This window comes from Myotis yumanensis, unplaced genomic scaffold (assembly GCF_028538775.1).
Source record: "Myotis yumanensis isolate MYYU_CA2020_CCGP unplaced genomic scaffold, mMyoYum1.0.hap1 SCAF_11, whole genome shotgun sequence".
In the NCBI taxonomy this organism is placed as follows: Eukaryota; Metazoa; Chordata; class Mammalia; order Chiroptera; family Vespertilionidae; genus Myotis; species Myotis yumanensis.
Window position 1 is genome coordinate 44,489,458 of NW_027223762.1, and position 13,633 is coordinate 44,503,090.

The window sequence follows — 13,633 nt, forward strand, 5'->3', positions numbered from 1 at the left end:
GTCAGGGACCGTGCTAGCATCTGGGTCCTAGTGCCCCCATGCTTCACCTGGGCCAGACAAGAAGGGCAGGGACTATGGGGCCAGGCCAGCGGTTCTCAACCTGTGGGTCGAGACCCCTTTGGCGGTCGAAGGACCCTTTCACGGGGGTCGCCTAAGACCATCCTGCGTATCAGATATTTACATGACAATCCATAACAGTAGCAACATTATAGTTATGAAGTAGCAACGAAAATAATTTTATGGTTGGGGTCACAACATGAGGAACTGTATTTAAAGGGCCAGAAGGTTGAGAACCACTGGGCGAGGCCCAGCCACAGACCCTCAGCACCCATCTCCAGAGCACAGCCCTGACATTCCTCCTCCACCCCCACAGCACACTTTCCCCCAGGAGGTGAGGCCTCAGCAGGCTTGAAAGCGTCAACTGCCAGGGCCTCCACACAGCCAAAATCAGGGTTATTCACCCCTTCCTGGTGCCCTTCTCCCTCCCCTCTCTACACTCTGGACTCAGGGTCCAGACTCATGATGTTAGGGTCTGGATTTCAATCTCACACTGGGCCAGAGGAGCCAGGCCCTGCCCAATACCCAGCAAAGGAAGGGTAGTAGCAGAGGCAACGTCACGCACACAGCAAAGCAAGTCAATACCCCAGTCCCACCTGGATGGCAAAGACTGCCAGTCACTCTTCTCCCTTCTGGTTGTTATAAGGGTCAGGCTCTGAACCTTAAGATTATCAGGTTCAACTGGATTCACAGGGTAGTGGTCAAAAGCACAAGGCCCAGCTTACTTTGACCACCTGTACTCTTGGCCTTGCCTCACAGGCATCTCCTTAACAAAAGTGATCAGATGGTTTATTTTCTATAGTTCAGTAGTTCACAAAATGTTTTTAGCCATGTATTACTTTTATAATGAAAAATGCTTGCCCGGCCGGCGTGGCTCAGTGGTTGAGCATCAACCTATGAACCAGGAGGTCACGGTTCGATTCCGGTCAAGGCACATGCCCGGGTTGCAGGCTCAATCCCCAGTGGGGGGCGTGCAGGAGGCAGCCGATCAGTGATTCTCTCTCATCATTGATGTTTCTCTCTCTCTCCCTCTCCCTTCCTCTCTGAAATCAATAAAAATATATATTTTTAAAAAAGAAAAATGCTTAATAAGATGGTGAATTCTAGTAAACGGTCTCCAGAGGATTATGTAACCATACTGCTTCATTCATTTTACCCATCTAACATGGGTAAGAACCAACAGACCGAGGTCGCTGCTACTAAGCAGCCAACAAGGTCTGACCTATGGCTCCACTGGGCCTTGTCTGAACTGGGTTTCCCTGGGTCTTCCTCCCCTCCACCCTCTAAGGCAGGCCAGAGAATGATAGCAGAATGATAGCCAACAGCCAGATCTAAAGCCAAAAAATACCTCTCCACACCTTTAGTCCGGGCCAGATCCCTCAGGAAACCACTTTTCTCCTCTCTCGAAAAATCTCCATGTTGCCTCCTTTCTTCCCTAAACACTATTACACAGGTGGTTGGAGCCATGCAGATCCTTGCAGCATGGACTTCACATGTTCAGAACACTTTACAGTCTACGGAGCATTCTGGTTTCAGACTCAGGCTGCTTACGTTTAATTCCTGGCTTCACCACCTGGTAGCTACATAAATTTGGTCCAGCCACTTAATAGCTCTGAGCCTCAATTCCCTCATCTGTCCATTGGAAAAAAAATCAAAGAACATATCTCAAAGAGCTGTTATGAGGACTAGCCGAGATAATCCATGTAAAATATTTAAGACATTGCCTGGCCCTAACTGGTTTGGCTCAGTGTTTGGAGCATCTGCCCACGGACTGAAGGGTCCCAGGTTCAATTCTAGTCAAGGGCCCGTACGTACCTCAGTTGCAGGCTCAATCCGCAGGCGTGAGCAGGAGCCAACCAATCAATGTGTCTCTCTCTTTTACATGGATGTTTCTCTCTGTCTCTCCCCCTCCCTTCCACTCTCTCTAAAAATTAATGGAGAAAATATCCTTGGGTGAGGATTAACACAAACAAAAAGACATTGCCTGGTATTTAGTAAGTATGCAACAAAAGTCAGCTAATAACAAATATGATGATAACATTATCATATTTGGACATCACAGCAACACCATGGAAAGGCAGGCCAAAGAGAATGCTGACAAGGAAACTGAGGCTCAGAGAACTGAACCACTTTCCTGAAGTTACACAGAAGGTGAGGAATGGAGCCAAAACTGCAGCTAAAGCCTACACTGAAACCCTCCGCACATCCTGTTATCACATAGCTCTAGGCTCCCAAGGCCCTGCTCTTCCTCCAGACACACTGCCTTCAGAAATTGAAAAGAGCTGAGATCTAAGAACAACCTCACAACTCACTAGCCACACAGGTATATATAGCCACCTAACTTATTGGAGGCTGTTTCTGCTTCTATTACATGGGAATAATTATCTACATTAATGTTATGAGGCTCAAATAAGACAAAACACATAAAAGTGCTTTGTAAAAAGTGCAGAAGCCATACAAGTACAAAAAAAAAAATCACCTGACATGGCAACAGATGGTATCTAAGTCTTAAAATAAAATATCTATACAATCAATATTATAAGGATTACAGACAGGAAAGGATGAGCCAGAAAGAAAACGGGTGCCTGACTATGCCTCAGATTTTAGGTTGTGTTTTGGGTATGTTGAGAGGAAAGATCTACAAACACTTTAAGTTGTGAACACAGTATGAGTAGAGACAGAAACAATTTTGTTTCACTAGGGAATATCAAAGAAGACTAGCTGGACTGAAGTGAAGAATTCAAGATGAGTTCGTCTATTAAACCATAAGCCTTTTAAAATGGAGCCCACAACTTCTTCTCTTTATGACCCCATCACCCTTAGCTCATGGAGTCAAATATTTATTGGCTAAATAAATACATTAATATTGAGATATACTAGAAGGTTAAGTATGGATAGTCAGGGAGTTTAACATCATGTAGAGATAGATGGACTTGATCCAAAACAACAGGAAGCCAGTCTCTTCCTGAGCAGGGAACTAGCATAATGAAAACCACTTTAGGAAGATCAAACTGGTGGCTCAGTGGGATGGAGTGGAGACAGGAGCAACTTGGTAAAGATGGGGATAACAGCAAGGGGGCTCCTGCAATAATGAGCAAAGGGCGAGGAGGGTCTGAACCAGGTTCACGAGAGAGAGACAGAGAGTAGAGGAAAGGGGCCCATTTTGAGACAGTACCAAAAAGCCCTGGGAAAACCAAAAGATTACACATGGAATAAGAGGCAGCAGGCCTGATTGGGCTCTGGAGACAGAGAGACCTGGCTACAGCTTTGGTTCTACTTCCTCACCTGTATGACTCTGGTCAAGATATTTAACTCAGAGCCCCAGTTACCTCATCCGTAAAAAGGGGGAAGTAATGCCTACCTCACAGAGAAGTGGTGAGGATTCACTATGATTGAAACAAAGCATTTAGCACAGCGCCTGGCACAGAACATGTGCTCAAGGAATTGTTGACATCGTCTTCATCATGATTGAGAGGGTACATCAATGATGACATGCACACAACACAGTAGGGACTCAAATTCTGCATAAATAAATGAATGCACGAATAAGTGAATGAATGAATAAACTTGGGAGTTTTCAAGCATGAGTAATGGAAGAATGATGATTGAAAACATTAACAGAATTGGGAGGGGGGATGGGAAGGAAGAGTGAAAGCATTAGGAGAAAGTAAGTCTTGTAGTTAGGGCCTCCTCTGGGGCAAATTTATTTGTGTACACTAACACATGCATTCCACTATCTCCTTCCAAAATGCACCTGTCATGCAGGCAAAACAGGGCCCATTATCTCCCATCTACAGGTGATGGACTGAGTCTCAGAAGTCACAGACTCACTCTGAGTCTCATGGCCAGAAAATGGCAGGGGGCACGTTTGACAGGTACCTAATCCTTCCACAGCCGGCTGGGCCCCACCCCATGTCACATAGGACAAATCCAAGTTGCATGTTCCCTCAGCCAAGGAGAAGAGATAGTCGCTAGATGTCTAATCTATTTGCCTCCCCAATGATACTAAATACGACTAAAATGTCTAAGAAAATAGGAAAAGAGGAAGGGAAAATCCGTGTCTGATAAATTGGTTACTAATGATCCTGGAGAACACTTCAGAATATGACAGGATAACAGGTAGACTGCTGGGAATTAAGGAGGAAAAGCCTCTTTGGCACCCAGCCTGCACCACATCTATCTTGCTTTTACTGACGCCCCCACATCCTTTAAGCCCTTGACCTCCTCTTGTCTTGTCTCACCTAACCCTGACCGTGGCCTAAACCAACTGTTTGATTTCCCTGATCCCACTCATAAAGGAAATCCAGGCAGTCTTCAGTTCACACTTGAACTGAACTGCATTAGGCACTGGGCACAGACTAGTTTGGTTACAAAGGGATAAAATGAGACACAACGGTAATTAGCAAGATCCAGATCTTAAGACTAGGGTAAAATTGGACATCTCTAACAGGATGGCAGAGAAGGGATAAGTGTGGATGGAAGTCCCTCAGGAAAGAAAAGGATATGCTCACTGAGGGGGGAATGGAAGCTGGGGGGGCTGGAAGCTTGGAAGGCTGGATTCCAGATACACACAGGAACTCAGAGAGAAAATGCATACAGAGCCCTTTGTTCCCAGGTCCTACTCCTATATCTGCTTTACAGATCTCATACCGAGAGGGCTAGACCCTAAAGGGACTTTCTTTACCTCCCCAGCTCTTCATTATCCTCAGAATTGTCTGCAGCCCATTCCCAATCCTTAGCTCTATCTCCCTCCCAAAGTATCCTCCTACTCCAGGAATACCCAGTGACTGCCAGGCCAACCTCCCAAGGGCCCAGACCTCCAAGAGCCAGCAAGGAAAGCTACACAATATGTCCCACTTATGCTCAATAAAGGACCTTTGCAGGAAGGCAACAGGCACTAGAGCGAAGTCGGGAACTGCAACCTTCCAGTGTCAGCAGGAGTCCTCCTTAACAACCTGTTTGAAGTTCCTGCTGGTTTCTCTCCAGGAATCAACCAGCAAGTCCCTGGCACTAGGACCCTGCAGACAGGGAACCCTGAGCCTGCGCTCTAAAAAGAGAGATGCACCATTTCACAACTTCAGCAAAAGCCAAAGCAGCCAACAAAGCCACAGCCACCTGGGCTGTGCTGGGCTCTGCCTTTTGGGCAGCTCCCTGGCCACTCCCCAGAAACAGAGCATTCTGTCCTTTCTCTTTTTAAATCCACGTCATCACCTGATCATAATGGAAATCAATCTCAAGTCACCGCGCAAAGGCGTATCCATGGCAACCTCAAGAGGAAGGACAGAGAAATGATGCTCCAGTGGCTGCAGCAGAAAAGGTAAGTCCATTTCTCTTCTATCCATACCACCCACCATCTTCCCCTTTCATTCAAGTCAGGCATGGACCTCACCTGCACATTCCAACTGTCACCCCAATGGGGAAAACACAAAACGTGGGTGTTAATAATCTATGCTATTATGTAAGGTCATAGGTCTTTCTAGTCCCATAATGGCAGAAAAAAATTCTTTTTCTGGCTGGCACAGGCAAGATCTCTTTTCTTATTCACTCTCTCAGGTGACACAGTCTCAGTCTACCTTATACTGGTAGTCTCTTGTCTGTCTGGTCAGGCTGCTGAGATACCACTCAAGGATTTCCGAGTTCCCTACATATTTGTAAAAAGCCAGCAACAACACTGACCTCGCCATCCCGCCCACCCATGTCATGATCATGCTCACAGGCTGGCGTGGTAAGCCTCCCTCCTTAGCAGCCCTAAACTCCAGTCCCTTGAGCACTACTGAGCCTAAGTAATCCTCCATGCCTCAATTTCCTCTCCTGTAAAATGGAGATAATAACAATACTTTTCTAAAAGAATTGTTGTAAAAATCACATTAAGAATGCCTGAACAGCCCTAACCGGTTTGGCTCAGTGGATAGAGCGTCGGCCTGCAGATTCAAGGGTCCCAGGTTCAGTTCCAGTCAAGGGCATGTACCTTGGTTGCGGGCACATACCCAGTAGGGAGTGTGCAGGAGGCAGCTGATCGATGTTTCTCTCTCATCGTTTCTAACTCTCTATCCCTCGCCCTTCCTCTCTGTGAAAAATCAATAAAATATATTTTTTAAAAAAAGGAATGCCATGCCGAAACCGGTTTGGCTCAGTGGATAGAGCATCGGCCTGCGGACTAAAAGGTCCCAGGTTCGATTCCGGTCAAGGGCATGCACCTTGGTTTCGGGCATATCCCCAGTAGGAGATGTGCAGGGGGCAGCTGATCGATGTTTCTCTCTCATCGATGTTTCTAACTCTCTATCTCTCTCCCTTCCTCTCTGTAAAAAATCAATAAAATATATAAAAAATAAAAATAAATAAAATAAAATGTTAAAAAAAAAAAAAAAAAGAATGCCTGAATAGCCCTAACCGGTTTTACTCAGTGGATAGAGCACTGGCCAGGAACTGAAAGGTCCCAGGTTCGATTCCAGTCAAGGGCACGTGCCTGGGTTACGGGCTTGATCCCCAGTAAGAGGTATGCAGGAGGCAGCGGATCAATGATTCTCTCTCATCACTGATGTTTCTAACTCTCCCTCTCCCTTCCTCAATGAAATCAATAAATATATATATTGATAAAATATATATATTTTAAATGCCTGAACAGCACTTAGAAGAGTGCCTTGTATAAAGTGCTCAATAAATGCCAGCCATTATTATTATGAGAAAGAGGACGGAGAGACTACAGTATAGTTCGGGGGGTACTCAACACTCTTGAAGGCTATTTCAAGTCTGCGTCTCTCTCTTTCCTCTGGACAGCGTTTCAAGTTTCCCTCACTACTTTCAAGTCCCTGTTCCTGTCTGAGCCCACACCAGCACCCTCACCCCTCAGCACATAACCTCGTTGAGAAAGAAACTGAGCCTGTTACATAAGAATTCCTTTGCAAATTTAGATATATCTTCAATAGTCATTGTCTCTTTCTTCCCACATTCTTCCCTTTCTTGTCATTCCTCTTCCAAGGAAATGATGACCCCTTCTTTTCAGAGCCGACCCCTACACCCTTTTCCAGGGACCTGATTTTACAATCACTTCTCTTGTGCCTTCAATTGCACCCTCTCTCCTGGCTCTTTACATATATATATATATATATATATATATATATATATATATATATTATTGATTTCAAAGAGGAAGGGAGAAGGATAGACACATCAATAATGAAAGGAGAATCATATTGGCTGCCTCCTGCATGCCCGCTACTGGGAATCAAGCCAGCAACCAGGCCATGCCCGTGCCCGGAATCGAACCCAGGACCCTTCAGTCTGCTGCCCGATGCTCTATCCACTGAGCCAAACCGGCTAGCACTCTACTGTTTCTTATGTATCATCAAATAACCTGTGCTCAAGACTATTCTATTCTAGAAAAACTGTTTCTACTCTCTGTTACCTCCTCTGCAAGCTGCCACCATCTCTTTTCCTTCCTTCCCTGCAAAACTATTCAGTGAGTACACCGTCCCTGCCCTCACTTCCCATCCACTCAATTCACCGGACTCCCTTCCCTACCGCTCCCTCCACTGAAGCTGCTCACACTAAAAAAGTAAGAGCGCCCTGGTGACAACCTCCTAACTGCCCAATCTCAACGTGCATTTTCCAAACTCATCCTACCTGATCTCCCCCCTGAGCAACTGAGGCTGCTGATCCTTTTCCTGGAACTTCTTCCTCCCCTGGCTCCCTGGACATTCTCTCTCACTTTGTGTACCCATCTCTCTCCCTCCTCTGTCATCTTCAGCCTTCTCTTCAGCGTGGCTGAGCTCCTTTACCCCCAAAGCATTGACTACCACTTTCACCCACCTGGGCACAGACGCTCTGAACCTCAGACCCACATTCCCACCTGTCTGCTAAGTGCCACAGACCCAAGTTCAACATGACCCAAAACACACTCTACCCCTTCCTCCTCTGCATTCCCTCTTCACTTCTGGCACCACAAACCATCTAAAACAGGAAACGGAGTCATCCCCAGCAACGCCCTCTCTCTTGTTCTCAACAACCAATCAGTCATTATGTCAGATTAATTCTGTCTCTACAGTCTCTCAGACCCTCCCCTCCTTCCCATCCCCACCGAGCTATCCTTAGTTCAGCCTTAGACCATCCCAGGTTATTACAAGAGTCTCCTGACAGCCCTGATCCAGATTCTCCCCTTTCAGTCTCCTCCCGGTTGGCCCCAAACACAATCTCACCACCTCCCTGCCTAAAACCCTCCAGTGGTTTCCCTGCTCACAAACGGAATCATCTTAGTACAGCACCACAAGCCGTTACAAACTTGGCTTCGTTATGAGCATAGACTCATCAATCACCTCTCCTTTGATCCCAAGTTCTCGTCAATTCCAGCCACTGGGGTTTACTCACCTTCCCCCTTATGCCTCTGCACATGTCACCAGGGCCATTCTCCCTCGTCATCTTCAAGGCTCCGCTCAATGGTCACCTCTTTCCTGCGGCTTCCCCTGACATCTCCATGCAGAGCTAGTTATTCCCTCCTCTGCCTTCATACAGCGTTTTGGACATATCTCTTATGATATCACATTTTATTTAAAATATTGTTTCCCTTATCCCATTATGAATTCCTCCAGGGCAGAGTTTTTATTCACCTCAGTATCCCAAGCACGGAACACGAAAGACACTCCATGTTGAATAGAAGCCTGTACCCGCACCAGGCCCTGGGGATATAAGCTGGCTCTGAGCTTCCACATAGAGTAGCTCCGCCATTGACGACTGCACCACGGCAGGAATCACCAGTCACACACTCAGTGTGCTGGAGTCATGCGCACACACACTCCACAGAGGTAGCTCTTTCTTCTCCAGATAGGAGCCTAAGAAACTAAAATTGCAGAGACAGCCCCCAGGCCCTATGGAATTGGGTAGTGACACTAAGCTTCAATCTCTAGGCTTCCAGGGTGAGAGGACCATAGCCAGACCACTAGGCTCTTGAGAATGTGCAGATCTTCTGGGAAAACAGCTTTAGTGGGTATGACAAGGGTCCAGTCTCTGCTTCAGTGAACACTCCTCTCCCCCAGCCCCCCTCCCCCGCCCCCAGGGATATGTAGGAACTTGGGAAGGTCAGACTGGACACCAAATCTGCCCATGAGCCAAGTCAACTGGTACGAGCCTGAACTTCAAAAGAAAAATGATATAAAGCCAAATTCAGAGTCTCCAGGATGGCAAGCCCTAAACATCTGAACCAGTGAAAGCTCAGCACTTACTTTCTCAGGGGACACTGAGGACCCAGCTCTCACGTCCCTTGGTATGGGACAGATAATCCACGTGCCCTCAAATCCTCTGCTACAATCCCTCCCAAACCGTCACTCCAGGAAGCCACTAGCCATGAGGGCAGAGTAAACTTATAGTGGCAGTTGCCAGTGGTATTATGATCCTCCCGACTATTTTGAGTCCTCCCTAACAACTTCTTCTCCTTTGTAGCCTCATGTCAGTCAGGCCCAATTTATCAATTTTTCCTTAGAATTGCCTCCAGCATCCTTCCTCTATCCCCCATTACCACTATCATCACTTTGGTCTGCCATTTAATAGCTTCAAGAATGAAGGCATTCATTCGTTCTCTCTCTTTGGTGTCTCAGCTATAACACAGGGTAACAGCTACCTCACAGGATTATTAAGTCGAATGGGATCATGCCTGTGAAAGGTTCTGTAACCTGTGAAATGTTGTACATAAATATAAGGCATTACTATTATCAGCAACCTCGTCCTCTATTACTGATAGGTGAAGCGTATCTGGCTCCCTGCCTCTCTGCTTTCCCATTTCCAACCACATTATACACCACAGTAAAACTACATTCTAAATGCTGCTTTCACTAACATGCCATTTCTTACTTGAGCCAACAGTCCTGGATCTGACTTATGCATTGTCATCTCCGCATTACTGTCAGCTGCTTGCCCATAGAGCAGCGGTTCTCAACCTGTGGGTCGCGACCCCTTTGGGGGTCGAACGACCCTTTCACAGGGGTCGCCTAAGACCATCGGAAAACACATATATAATTACATATTGTTTTTGTGATTAATCACTATGCTTTAATTATGTTCAATTTGTAACAATGAAAATACATCCTGCATATCAGATATTTACATTACGATTCATAACATTAGCAAAATTACAGTTACGAAGTAGCAACGAAAATAATTTTATGGTTGGGGGTCACCACAACATGAGGAACTGTATTAAAGGGTCGCAGCATTAGGAAGGTTGAGAACCACTGCCATAGAGGATGCTTTCCCTAGTCTTGCAAGCCCCACCCATCCTTCAAAGTCCAGCTAAAGCCCCACTACACTCCATGAAGGACTACATTTAAAAGAAAGGAACTGAGCCCTAGCCGGTTTGGCCCACTGGATAGAAGAACATTGACCTGTGGGATAGAGCACATGCCCAGGTTGCAGGCTCGATCCCCAGTAGGGGGCATGCAGGAGGCAGCTGAGTAATTCTCTCTCATCACTGATGTTTCTATCTCTCCCTCTCTGAAATCAATAAAAAATATATTTAAAAAACAAATAAATAAATGGAACTGAAACTGTCATGGAGCATTAAGGGCAACTTCATTTGGAGAAATCTTGGTGGGAACATCTGTCACCTAATACTTTAAGAGTCACCTTTTTAAGAGAGATTACACTTTTTTTCCTATTTGATTCTAAGAGACAACCTAGGAACACAGTTATGAAGATGTATTTCGGCAACAAAACTTCCTTATTGAACTATCCCAAGATAAAAGGGGATGCCGTAAATTTCCCATTCTTAGAAATGTTCAGGCCCAAATTGGCCATCGGGCAAGGCTCTTTTAGATGGAAGTCACAAGAGTAACTGGCCCAGAATCATAGCATTTTAGGTCTGAAAGGAACCTTAGCGATCTAGTCCAGTCTCCTATTTAACAGGCTTGGACAGGTGAAGTGGCTTATTCAAGGCAACAGTTCCTTCTGGAAAGCAGGAAGAACATCTTCTCTGACTTTCAGTCCACTGAGCTATACCCTTGCTACTCAAAGTGTGGTCCATGCACCAGCAGCATCAGAATTGCTTGGGAACTTGTTAAAAATAAACATGCAACCAACCAGAATCTGTATTTTAGCAAGACAGCCGAGCCCCACCGCCCCCCCACCCCACCCCCGGCAGGGGTATACACTATTAAAATTTGAAAACACTGACCTACGCTGCCCCTTCCAAACCTTGAGTTTCTAACGCTGAAACTGCATTTCCCAGACGGTTTCAGATGTTAAACAGGGCAGCACCCACGAAAAACAGTATTTCCCCGCTCAAATCTGGGCAACTCTCCATATTCTACTTCCAGCAGGAGCGTCCTGGTAATACCATCAGCACATGAATGGCTCTGAAATATTCTGCAGGAGGAAAAACTTTAACCATGAAGTTCCTGAACGTATTTGAGTACAAAATGCCTTTTAAAATGCATGCACATGCCCACGGCTCAGGCTTTGGCTGTGCACCAGGTAACGAATGTCAACTCTGTCTCGGAGCTCCTTGGTTCTCAGTCCCTGCAGCACCCACACCAGGTCGGTCGGTGGTCAGCGTGGGCTCGCTGCTCTTCGCCGCTTTTAAACCACTTTCCCTCTCAATTCGGCGGAGTCCCTCGCCTGTGTGATTGAGCTGCGGTTCTGCCCAGAGACGAGGGATGCGCAAGATGACTTCTCCAGGGTCATCCTGGCGGCGAGGGCGGACCCCGCAGTGGGCAGCGCGCACACACCACACCCGCACCCAGGCCCCATGCTCGAGTCCTCTATGTTTTTTGGTTATTTTTTTGTTTGATACCAACTTCTCAACCACGTGCCCACGGGAAACCTGTGGCTCGGAATGGGTCCGGGGGTGCCTCGGACGCGCCCCAGGAAGGAGCGGGGAGGGGACCCCGGCGATCCCGGAGGAAGGCGGGGGGCACCATCACTCGGACCCGCAGAGAGCAGCGCCGGAGGGAGCGCTCTGCTGGGCGCGACCAGCCCGGACCCGGGCGGGCGGCCACCCCGCCGCGGCCCACCCCCGCGGCCCCCGCCCCGCACCCCGGGCTCCTGCTGCTCCCAGGCCAGCGCCGAGCCCCCGGTCCCCCGCTGGCAACCTCGCGAGCACGCGGGGGGCGGAGGGGGAGACTGTTGGCAGGGTCGTCGCCTGCGTACCTGTCCGGTCAGGGGCTCCGCGCCCGGCTCCGGCCCCACCGGCGAGCGACGCCCAAGACCGAGCCGGTCCCGCCCCGCCCCGCCCCGCCCGTGTGGGCTGCCCGACGCGCCGTCCGACCCCCCTCTAGGTCCACCCCAGACCCTCTCCCCCTGAGGCCCAGAGGCGCTCTGTGTCGAGGGGACACACTGCCTTTCCCCAAACACCGGTCCAGGCTAAAAACGGTGCACCGAGCGCGGCCGAGGGAGCCTCGGTCAGGCACCGAGCTGGACACCTGGAGGGAAGCGGCGCGTGCGCACTGGGCCTGGGAAGCCGCCTAGGACCACAGGCTCCGACGCGGCGCGGCCAGCGCCCTCTGCCGGACGGTGGCGGCAGCGCGGAGGGGCTGGGGGAATTTTTGCCCCGGGCAAAGGGTTCCCCCGAGAATGGCTAAGTTTTTGAGTGCTAGACTAATTAAAACAATAGCCATAAACCTATCTCGTCAGTTAGCTGGAGGAAAAACTTAATTTTGGCTGCTACTCGGTGTCGTCCACCATATGGGGATACAGGCATTCTCACGCCCTTATGATGCGGATATAAAATAACGCAAATTGACGTAATGGCATTTTGGCATTTCTTTATTTAAAAAGAGAAAACATTTAAAAGTACAAACCCTGCCGAAACCGGTTTGGCTCAGTGGATAGAGCGTCGGCCTGCGGACTTAAGGGTCCCAGGTTCGATTCCGGTCAAGGGCATGTGCTTGGGTTGCGGGCACATCCCCGGTGGGAGATGTGCAGGAGGCAGCTGATCGATGTTTCTCTCTCATCGATGTTTCTAACTCTCTATCTCTCTCCCTTCATCTCTGTGAAAAATCAATAAAATATATTTAAAAAAATAAAAAATAAAAAAAAAAAAAATAAAAAAAAAATAAAAGTACAAACCCTGCCCAGCCAGCGTGGCACAGTGGTTGAGCATCGACCTATGAACTGTGAGGTCACGGTTGGATTTCCGGTCTGGGCACCTGCCCAAGTTGCAGGCTCATCCCCAGGCGGGAGCACGCAGGTGCAGAGGGCAGCAGATCGATGTTTCTATCTCCCTTCCTTCCTCTCTCTAAAACTAATAAAAATATGTGTGTGTTTTTAAAAGTACCTCTCAGAGGGCAACTGTAAGGATAAAAGCCTATCTCATCCTTGGTTCTTGGTATAGTGGGAGAAAAATTATTTCTGGTAACTCAAAATAACATACTACTTGTACACATACAAATTTGGGGTCAAAATGTATACCACATGAGTGCACCCCAAATCCAAAGACACAGTGGTCCCAAGTTGGTAGAGTATCCTGGGAACCTGGCCAAACTCAATATAAACCCTCTCTAGGGAATGCACTTTAACTCCAGGCCTTAAATAATTCCTATAGCTATAGTTCCAAGAACCATGAGTGGTCAAAGTGACTAAGCACACTATGAGA

At 47.7% G+C, this 13,633-nt stretch overlaps 1 protein-coding gene across 2 annotated transcripts in view; it reads right to left on the reverse strand.

Moving 5' to 3' along the window:
* Positions 1-12,253, reverse strand: part of DCTN1 (dynactin subunit 1) — a 30,663-nt gene extending 18,410 nt beyond the window's left edge. The window contains exon 1 of one of the 2 annotated variants that reach the window (XM_070429513.1): positions 12,190-12,253. The gene's annotated coding sequence lies outside the window, so the exon portion shown is untranslated. Of the gene's footprint in view, positions 1-11,215; positions 11,424-12,189 lie in introns of those variants that run through there. The other variant, XM_070429514.1, reaches the window with a different exon arrangement.
* Positions 12,254-13,633: the final 1,380 nt, after the last annotated feature.